Source organism: Lutra lutra, chromosome 12 (assembly GCF_902655055.1).
Source record: "Lutra lutra chromosome 12, mLutLut1.2, whole genome shotgun sequence".
Lineage (NCBI taxonomy): Eukaryota > Metazoa > Chordata > Mammalia > Carnivora > Mustelidae > Lutra > Lutra lutra.
This window is the reverse complement of record NC_062289.1, coordinates 47,900,654-47,911,906: the sequence shown is the minus strand read 5'-3', so window position 1 is coordinate 47,911,906 and position 11,253 is coordinate 47,900,654.

Genomic DNA, 11,253 nt, shown 5'->3' with positions numbered 1-11,253 from the left:
GGAACTTACCTGCCAGTTCCTTCCATCTCCTGACTCATTATTTGTTCAGAGCTGGTCCCACAGGGATTCAGCCACCCCTCAGTTCTGGGTTCTTGGCTCCTCCAAGCAGCTGTGTGGCAGCCATGTTCTATGCCCCCAGCAAGGTGGCAAGGTGCTTCATGAGAGTGCTGGGAAGAACCAGTGCCCCTGCAGGTCTCCTCAGTAGTACCCGGACAGCCAAGCTGCTATGGCTTCTATGCCGTAACCCTTGGCCCTCACACTGGGGAGGCTGTGTCTGCGGAGGGTGGCAGAGATAAGGCCACCGTGGGACGCTAGGGCTCCTCATGAACAAGATGCCAGGGCCCAAGAGACAGATGGTGCCTAGCCAGTCTGGAGAGGCAAAGAACTCCAGTCCAATACAAAAATCCTTTCCAATTCTAATGTAACATTTGAGTATCAGTTACTGTTCTTGGTTGCAAGCCACGGGAATGTACTCTGGTTTTCTTAAGCCAGAAAGGAATTTATTGGGTATACAAGTAAGAGCTTTAAGGGACTGAAGAGCGGGTCTTATAGATCAAGCATCGTCCTCAAGAGGAACCAGCCCTGTTGGCACCTTGAGTGTGGACTCTGGCTTCTAGAACCATGAGATAGTAAATTTCAGTTCTGTAAGCTACCCAGTTTGTGGTTCTTTTTTGATGACAGCCCTAGCAAACTAATATCATGCTGGAGAGCCAAGGGAAGAAGAAAACCCTCAGGGGTCTGTTGAACTCTTTGTAGATTGCTAAATGCTTTGATGCTCATCATCCTAGTGGCAGGGCTGACTTCGTGGCAGGAGACCTGTACAGTCACGCAGCGCTCTGCTCTCAGAAGCACCTGGCACTCCGTTTAATGGTCTGCTTTCACCATCTTTAAAGTCTTAATAGTTTTAAGGAGGAACCCCACGTTTTCATTTTGCACAGGGCCCTACTAATTTTGTAGCAGATCCCATCATCTGGTTATCGGAGTACAACTGTCAGGTAAACAGGGACCTTCTCAATACCTGCATTGTTTAGTGAAAAAAACAAAGCTCAAAGAGAATGAGCAGCTGGACCAAGGCCAACAGAGCTACCCAGATTTGATCAGGAATTGAGGTTTCTGATGCAGTGACCTCTGTGTTCCATCCAATTTTGAGATTCTGCAACTCTAGAACTCATCCAAAACCAGAAAATTTGGAGCTTAAACCTTGGCACGGTTGCTCTGCCTTCACTCTATGGTCTTGGCTAACACAGAACACGTGAAACCAGGTTTGGTATCTTCTCCGTGGCCCTCAATATCCCTGGCCTCCTAGTTAACTCCTACTTAAGAAGTTCCTCTACCAGCCTCAACTGATGGTACTGTCTTTGTTTGCTGGTCATCTCTACTTTTTCTAATTTATTGATTAGATATCACATTTCTGAAGAAGCAGAGTTTGATCAGTTTCAGACAGAAACTGAGGACCTCAGGCCACTCGATGGTGCCCTTGGTCAAGGACCTAGAGAAATATCTTCGAGAACCAATTGATGATCCTCTTCCTTGGCTCTAGATATTCAGCCTCTTGGTCTTCCTGAGATAAACCAACCTTTCTCATCTGTGTCCATGGAGTTTCATCATCTCTCCTGGTCTATGTTCACTCTGTCTCTCTGTCCTTATGTGACTGGTGCTTTTCCGGGAGGCCAATGAACTTGGTCCCTTGACATTCCTTTGATGTTCCTGCCTTTTCCCGCAGCCTGTTCTACTATCATTTTCTAATAGTCAATGCATTTCTTCACAGCTCTGTCCCCAGCATCACCAACATACCCTGGAGATCTTCAAGTCAGTTATATAACCAGTGTCTTAAAGAAACATTGAATAAATTTGCCCTTAATGTACTCTTGGATTCCAAGCAAACATATCCTTTTCCAAATCCATAAAAATGTTTGGAAGAGGTAGAAAGAGGTTTGGATTTTTAAAAAAATTTTTCTTTACCACCAAACGGAACATCATTAGGGTGAGGTGTCCCATAATTATATTTTGTTGTTTAGTCATCCTCTGAGGTAGACACGAGTTTATGCTGACATTTGTTTCTTTGGAAAGAACTTCTTCCCCATTCCGTGTGTGCCCGGTGGGACTGATAGGGGTGCCCTACCCCTCTGCTGCCTCCGCATATGACCTATGCTGGCCAATCAGAGTGTCCTATCTTCTAACAATTGCATCAGGAATTGCTATGTGACTCAAGCAACACCAATCAGAATCATCCTTGGCAATGGGCATGTAGAAGCTGAAGAGAGTAGGTCTCACTTCCTGTGGGAGTGAGTGAGCATGGAGACCAATGCTCATAGAAAAAAACCACTAAGCAGGGAGTGGGATCTAGATTCAGAGACTACTGCTTGAGAAGATCTTTTTTGTTGGTTACTAGTTCATAGAGCCACAGAAATCGAGTAGACCAGCAGTCATTTAGAGTTATAAGGGCCAAGGGTATTAGAGAAAATGGAAATCTGGCCAATAAGGGCCTTGAATTGCTCATAACCTAGAGTGCTGGCTCAAAGTGGAGAGTAGTACCAGTCCCGGGACATTTTCTTTCTTTCTCTTTTTAATGTGTGAGGATTTCTGGGTCATTATAATGTTGGGAGATGCTTTTAGTATTGGGAGGCAGGAATGCTAGACTCTTGCAATGTAGAGGACAGTCCTACCAAATGAAGAATTGTCCCTGTTACCTGCTCTCTCACTGCAGGAGAGAAAAACGCCAACCCGTAAAGAGGCGTAGAGTCCTGGTGTCCGCAAGCAAACACGTGTATCAAGCCCTCAGATACTGGAGATCCAATCTTGGGCTGCCCCTCTTCCATTCAAGCCCGTTTGACAGAATTCACAGTTTCACACACTAGGGAGTGACAAGTTCTCTGGTTCTCTGCAATTGGCTCTCATAAGTCTCTAGTCTTCTTCACATTAAATCACACTAAATTAAATTCACATTAAATTAACCCTTTGTATGAAATCAGGTGAGACTTCCATCTACCCACAAATGTGACTGTGTCATTCTCATGCCTAAATTCCTTACCAGCTCCTCATTGCCTGTGCACTCCTTCGCAAGGCATGGAAAGTTCTTGTGCCCAGACCCCAACCCACTTCCCCAGCCTCAGCCCTTGACACTTCCTACACTCTAGCACAACCGCTGTGTTTGCAGATTTCAGCTCTTTCAATGTTCAAGCCAGTACACATGCTGGTCCCTTTACCAGGGATGTATTTCCTACTTCCCCTTTTCCAGATTCGGCTCATTATCATAACCCTTCCAGGAAACCATCCAGGAAGCCCCAGGTAGATTATATTGCCCCCCCTCTGTGCTCCCGTAGCACACAACATATATCTCTATCTTATGACCATTTAATGTTAGAGTATCTGTTGGTGTGTCTGTGTCATCCACTAGATTAGAAGGGTCTCAGATTCAGGGGTTGTACTTTCTTCAGTCTTGTCTTCCGCGGTATCCAGCCTACAGTGGCCGGCATGTGGCAGTCCTTGAAAAAAAAATCATTGAACTGAACTGGACCTTGTTATATATAGGTAAAATATTATAGTCTTTCTGACATATCTGATAATTAAGTCATCCTGGGCAACAACAAGGTTAACCTGTAAATTATGTAATGTGTCATTCTTGGAGTGAACCACTAGTGTACCTGTGACCACTTGTATTGTTCCTAGATCCCGAAGACCAGGTTCCTGAGTCTCAATCTCATAGAAATGAACACTGAACTTGAAAGAAAAAAAGCAGGCCGTGCTTATTAGAGATAGCTTGTATACAAAGGAGCCAGCAAGAAAGAGGAATGTCATTCTCCGAAGAGGCAGTGTGCCCAGCTTCTAAAGGCACTTTTCCAAAGGGTGAGGGGCTGGGAACCACCAAGCATCCTTCAGTCCCACGGTCATTATCCTGTGATCCTTACTCTTCAGTGGACACAAGACAATCACAGGATGCCTTTCTCCATGGTCGACGTGCTTTTAGGGCTTCTGGAAAATAGAAAGACTGGTACAAGCAGGCTTTAAATTGTTACTTCTAATTTTGCCCGGGCAGGGGCGCCTGGGTGGCTCAGTGGGTTAAGCCGCTGCCTTCGGCTCAGGTCATGATCCCAGAGTCCTGGGATCGAGTCCCGCATCGGGCTCGCTGCTCAGCAGGAAGCCTGCTTCCCTTCCTCTCTCTCTGCCTGCCTCTCTGCCTACTTGTGATCTCTCTCTGTCAAATAAATTAAAAAAAAAAAAAATCTTTAATTTTGCCCAGGCAAACATGACTCCCTGATGACTGTTATCTCTCGTTTGATCACTTTCCCAGAAGGAGGGATTTGTCTCTAAATGTATGGAAACTTTTAACCCCTGCCTCTGATGAATGGCTTTATAGAAAGGAATATGTCCCTCTTGCTTATCCTACTGTTTCAGTATGACACATTCTATACAGGCAAATAATTCTAAAATTTGCTTCAATTACTTAATTGAACAAAGGAAAACAATAGAACTGCTATCTTAGGTGTGGAGGAATGAAAGTGTTTTTTTGTTTGTTTGTTTTTATACAAAGCAATGTTAGCTTCCTAGGCAAGTATGGTGGAGTGGGTGTGCAGAAACAGTACCATTGCTCTTAGGCAGAAGTGAGGGGTTGCCCACCAGAGGTCATTTTCTTTTCAGAGAGGTAAGGGAAGTCAGGTTGCTCCTGAGCCCAGAAAACTAGTGTTTTTTTGGTCTGGTTTTGGAAATGATGAAACTAGTCCCTGTGGTGTCTGGGCCTGCAGTTCCCTATCTGGGGATGTAATCTGTGTTCTCATTTTCTCTTTACTGTCTCCCAGATCTCCTTGTTTTCACTGATTCTGTCTCCAGGAAGATGGCAGGGTGAAGAGGGTGAAGAGAAGTGAAGAAATGTGTATTTTTAGCCATGACACAGCTGAATGTTCTGAGTCTTACAACCACATTTAAAAATAAACGTCAAGAGTTAGGCTTTAAGTGATCTCTTAGTGTCCACATCCTCTTCCCTCCTTAATGAGGGCCTGTCTTCTTCTGACTGGTTACCCTCTGTATCGTGTCGCTTTCAACTCTGGATATATAAATCACTAGCCAGTGGAATGCACACAGTTTTTTAAGATGTTATATAAAATCCCTTCTGGGGCGCCTGGGTGGCTCAGTGGGTTAAGCCGCTGCCTTCGGCTCAGGTCATGATCCCAGGTCCTGGGTTCGAGCCCCACATCGGGCTTTCTGCTCAGCAGGGAGCCTGCTTCCTCCTCTCTCTCTGCCTGCCTCTCTGCCTGCTTGTGATCTCTCTGTCAAATAAATAAATAAAATCTTTAAAAAAAAAAAAACCTTTAAAAAAAACCTTTAAAATCCCTTCTATTTAGAGGCCTAAATAAACACCTTTATCCTCAGTTTAATGATACAACTGTTCATAATCAACAATTTAAAAATGATTTACCATCGAAATCACATACTAGGTTATACTTTCAACTCATTTATTGATGAACTATTTCTGTAACATACACCGAGGCTAAGAAATCAGGCCATGGATACAGACATGAGCCATAGGCGCTCTGCTTTCTAGGAGTTTCCATCTTGACAGCTTTTTTTTTTTTTAATTAATTTTATTTTTTATAAACATATATTTTTATCCCCAGGGGTACAGGTCTGTGAATCACCAGGTTTACACACTTCACAGCACTCACCATAGCACACACCCACCCCAGTGTCCATAATCCCACCCCCCTCCCAAACCCCCTCCCCCCATCAACCCTCACTTTGTTTTGTGAGATTAAGAGTCACTTATGGTTTGTCTCCCTCCCAATTCCATCTTGTTTCATTTACTCTTCTCCTACCCCCTTAACCCCCCATGTTGCATCTCCTCTCCCTCATATCAGGGAGATCATATGATAGTTGTCTTTCTCCGATTGACTTATTTCGCTAAGCATGATACCCTCTAGTTCCATCCACGTCGTCGCAAATGGCAAAATTTCATTTCTTTTGATGGCTGCATAGTATTCCATTGTGTATATATACCACATCTTCTTTATCCATTCGTCTGTTGATGGACATCTAGGTTCTTTCCATAGTTTGGCTATTGTAGACATTGCTGCTATAAACATTCGGGTGCATGTGCCCCTTTGGATCACTACGTTTGTAACTTTAGGGTAAATACCCAGCAGTGCAATTGCTGGGTCATAGGGTAGTTCTATTTTCAACATTTTGAGGAACCTCCATGCTGTTTTCCAGAGTGGTTGCACCAACTTGCATTCCCACCAACAGTGTAGGAGGGTTCCCCTTTCTCCGCATCCTCGCCAGCATCTGTCATTTCCTGACTTGTTAATTTTAGCCATTCTGACTGGTGTGAGGGGATATCTCATGGTGGTTTTGATTTGTATTTCCCTGATGCCGAGTGATATGGAGCACTTTTTCATGTGTCTGTTGGCCATCTGGATGTCTTCTTTGCAGAAATGTCTGTTCATGTCCTCTGCCCATTTCTTGATTGGATTCTTTGTTCTTTGGGTGTTGAGTTTGCTAAGTTCTTTATAGATTTTGGACACTAGCCCTTTATCTGATATGTCATTTGCAAATATCTTCTCCCATTCTGTCAGTTGTCTTTTGGTTTTGTTAACTGTTTCCTTTGCTGTGCAAAAGCTTTTGATCTTGATAAAATCCCAATAGTTCATTTTTGCCCTTGCTTCCCTTGCCTTTGGCAATGTTCCTAGGAAGATGTTGCTGCGGCTGAGGTCGAAGAGGTTGTTGCCTGTGTTCTCCTCAAGGATTTTGATGGATTCCTTTCTCACATTGAGATCCTTCATCCATTTTGAGTCTATTTTCGTGTGTGGTGTAAGGAAATGATCCAATTTCATTTTTCTGCATGTGGCTGTCCAATTTTCCCAACACCATTTATTGAAGAGGCTGTCTTTTTTCCATTGGACATTCTTTCCTGCTTTGTCGAAGATTAGTTGACAGCTCTTTTTCATGGGGCTGTATGAGGTTTGCTGACATTTGACCTGACTGGGGTTCAGAGTAAAATGTAGATCCTGGACCCCACCTCAGTTTCAATGACTCAGATCATATATGAGATCACATGTCTACCTGTCTTCAAAATACCTTCTAAAGGGAAGTGATATTCTTTCTTACTTTTAGGAAGAGATAATGATGATCGCATAAAATTCGTAAGGGCATGCGTGTCTGTACTCTCTCAGTCAGGCCTCCAGAAAATACTAGGTTTTACTTTAACAACTAGGACTTCCTCACTACATGCAATGAGGCCTATAGTCAGTCCTCACTTCAACCCTCACTGGCTGCCTGGCATTGGGAAAATTATCTAGCTTCTTCATATTTATGTTCACATCTGTAAACTTGGGATAAAGCCCACCTCACAGGCTTACTTGGAGAATTAAATAGAATAACATATGTAAAGTCTTAATCTAGAAGAGACATGTATTGATGGCAACCAATGGCCATTTCTGATTTATGGGGACTCTTCAAGATGAGGGTTTATTTTTCATCATTAACTATATTTTTCTGCCTCAGGTATGTGAAATAAAGGAAGCAAACCATGAACTCCCTTCTCCCTCTGTCTTGCACCCTGTGGTTTAGAATGATTTTTAAAAATTTCATATTAACAGCTTTATTATGACTTACATACTGAAAAATTCACCATTTACAGTGTACAGTGGTTTTTAGTATATTTACAAAGTTGTGCAATCATCACCACTATATAATTTTAGAACGTTTTCAAGATGAGTTTTGCACACGCATGAGTTGTGTGCATGCGTGTGTGTGTGTGTGTGTGTGTGTGTTAGGGAAGCAGCTCTTTTAAGAGAATCTTTTAAAGAAACTATACAATATTATACAGTGTAGCAGACATATCTCCCTTTACTTACCTTGGGAGACTACAAATACCTTCTTTTTTAAGATATTATTTTTTTCATCTTTTGAATTCCTTTTCTGGAATCGTCTTCAAAATTTTATTCCCATTTTTTAAAATATCTGCAGTTGTGATGGATCTCCTTTCAAAGATAGATGTGAAAGGGATCAAAAGTGGTGATTAGCTCCTCTTGATGACTAATGGGGGAACTCAAACTGGCTAACACTATTTGGGACTCAAAGACAAGGAACTGGCTATAAATGGGTGAGACAGCTGTTCTGGTGTGGTCCATATGCTAATTCTAAAGATGTAAAGAGTCAACAAAAGTCAACAAATTAACAGAAAAAGCAGCATCTATCAGTTTATAAAGTGCACATCTTTTGTGCTCATTTAAGGAGTAAAGCCCGGAATTAAATGGATTCTGATAAACTTTGTACCAAGGTCTACAAGGGTACTTACCATACTGGGCTGTCAATGTGTATCAGGCTTCCTGTCTCATCTTCTGTAATGAGAAGGCTAGTATGTATGTCTCAGTGTTGTCAGCACTCACCTGTGTTCTGGCCCAGTGGGAACACTCAGTAAGCGCCCTTTGAGAAAACAGAGATTCCGGGCACTCAGCTCCCTGATGTCCAGAAATCTGCACGGATAGTACTTGTACGGATTACCTGTACTGCTAGAAAACTTTTTCTTCAACTAGTTCCTAAAGATAATGTGGTGAATTCAGTGGTGCTGAGTTATGGCTTGGAACATCTGGATTGCTATTGGAACCCCAGAGCACAACCCATGTGACTTATATATAAGGCATTATTTTATATTAACAATGCATCCCTCCTTGCAAAGATAAGAACTGACTGCAAAACATGTGATACACACATGACACAGAAGACGGATTTTTAAAAACTTCATGCCAAATATTGATTTCCTTGTCCAACCCTTCAGGGCATGTCAGAAATATATTAATGGATTATTCAACAGAGATCATTCAGATCCAAATGAAGAAGTCTAAAACCTGGATTTTTTTTTCTTTTTTTTTTTTTTTTAAGATTTTATTTATTTATTTGACAGAGAGAGAGGTCACAAGTAGGCAGAGGTCACAAGTAGGCAGAGGTCACCAGTAGGCAGAGAGGCAGGCAGAGAGAGAGGGGGAAGCAGGCTCCCTGCTGAGCAGAGAGCCCAATGCAGGACTGGATCCCAGGACCCTGAGATCATGACCTGAGCTGAAGGCAGAGGCTTAACCCACTGAGCCACCCAGGTGCCCTAAAACCTGGATATTTTTACTTTCTATGTTTTATACATTCAGAAGAAAATCTGCATGTCCTCCTCAGGCTGCATTAATAACAGCAAAAATGTATTTTTTACAGTAGAAATGGTTTAAATTAATCATCTCCATGTGATGCCTCTGGTTATTTGCACAGACTTTTTTGTAGCTGGATATTTCAAGATAATACCGTTGACAAATAAATATATAAACAGAAGGATCAATTGGCTTTAATTTATATTAGAACACTAATTGTATGGATGCAGATAATATCTTGCCATTACAGCATGCACTATTCACTATCCACTATTTCATTTACTTGCCTCGAAGGTACTGATTGTCTTCATATTACAAATGGGAGAACTAAGCCTTAGAAGAGGTTAAGTCCAATTGCCCTAGGACACAAAATTAATGGTTCTGCAGAATCAGAATTGTAATCTCCGATTTATACTCCTGGCACAATCTCCATCCCCCTGTACTTCCAACTCATTCCGTTCATAGCTAACAAACAGATGTTGAGCACCTATTACGTGCCCTAGACAGTCCTAGGAATCTGACTACACTTTAAGATCTGGAAACAAATCCACTCCGAGAAGCAAATGTCAAGGCTGCTGCTTCCACCCAAAATAGATTCACATATGTGGTTAGGTGAACAGAAAGGTATCTCTTCCTTTCTCCTTCAATCAGGGAGAAGCCTAGTGGTTAGAAGAACTGGGATATGACATTTGTTATTAGTTAATGTGGGAAAGGTTTAATAACATCAGAGCATAATAAGGCCAGGATTGTTAACAATAAGGTAAAGTTACATGGATAGAAGGAAAATAATTTTTTTAAATAAAAATGGAAATTCCAGATTGAAATTAATCATAGTGGCAAGATAATTTTGATTTCTTTTTAAAGATTCTATTTGAAGGAGAGTACTTGTGAACAGGGAGAGGGGCAGAAGGAGAGGGGGAAGCAGACTCCCCACTGAGCAGGGATACCTGATGCGGGGCTTGATCCCAGGATTCTGGGATCATGACCTGAGCCAAAGACAGATGCTTAACCCACTGAGCCACTCAGGCGCCCCAGTAAGTTTGGTTTCAGATATGCCAGGAGAAAGTCCACCAGTGTACTAAATGAAACCTCTTTTTTATACCTTTCCCTGCCCTCCTCCACAGGCCCAGAGCACATTTGCTTCCCACTCCGGGGACTCAGCCAACCCAGACCTTGAAAGCAGAGACTACTTCTTCCTTTACGGAGTAGCAATCAGTGGACAGAGAAGTCACAGACGTGGACCAGAGGCTGTAAAGTGTGCAAATCATGAAAAGGTACTAAGGGAGAGGGAGACTTGATTATTTTTGCAAGGAGCAGTGAGGACAATAGACCCAGGGAGCAGCAACTGTCAGTGAAAAACAAGGAGGTCGTTAAAGGCAGGGGATGCGGAAGGAAACGTAAAGGAATGGGAAGGGAGAAAAGAGGGAGAGAGATAAACTCTGTGAAGACCAAGAGAGGAGCTGAACTCCCACTCAAACACCTTGCAGTCCCGACTTGGGCAGGAGGCCTCACTGTCTGAGCTACCCTGGGGGGAGCTGAGCCACTGGAGGAAGGACACTATGCCTTCCCCGGCTGTGCCCCCGACCTCTACAGAAGCAGAGCAATGAACTCAACTCTAATAAATACTTGCTCCAACCTATATTATGTCCATTGGGTATTCGGTTTGGGGAAAAGCAGGTGAGAAGGCATCCAGTCTGAAGGGGATATAGCTTCTGCTTCGTGGTCCCCACTGTGGTCTATCCTGTTGGAGGCATCCACCTGCTGGAAAACAGCCAGCTGGATTCCCTTGGGCCTGCTACCTGCTCCTCTCCTCAGAGGCCAGTCCGAGGCCCACCTGTGAATAGAAAAGGAGGGAGCTTGCTCTACAGTTTTACATGCCAACCCTTGCCTTGATGTGCTTTCTAATTAAAAGCCGTTAACTCAATCTTCCCTCACCTTCAGTAGAGTGACAGGGCTGAGTTTGATAGCAAAGCTAGCATACCATGAAAATGCAGGGACATTAATTTCCCGGCCCTCCCCCATTTTAGAGTTCCAGACATTCTGGGAACCTATATTTATTTCAACGGATGGTGCAGGTTTCCAGAAAGATACATCAAGGCATGGTTACCAGCATTCCTAAAAAATGTTA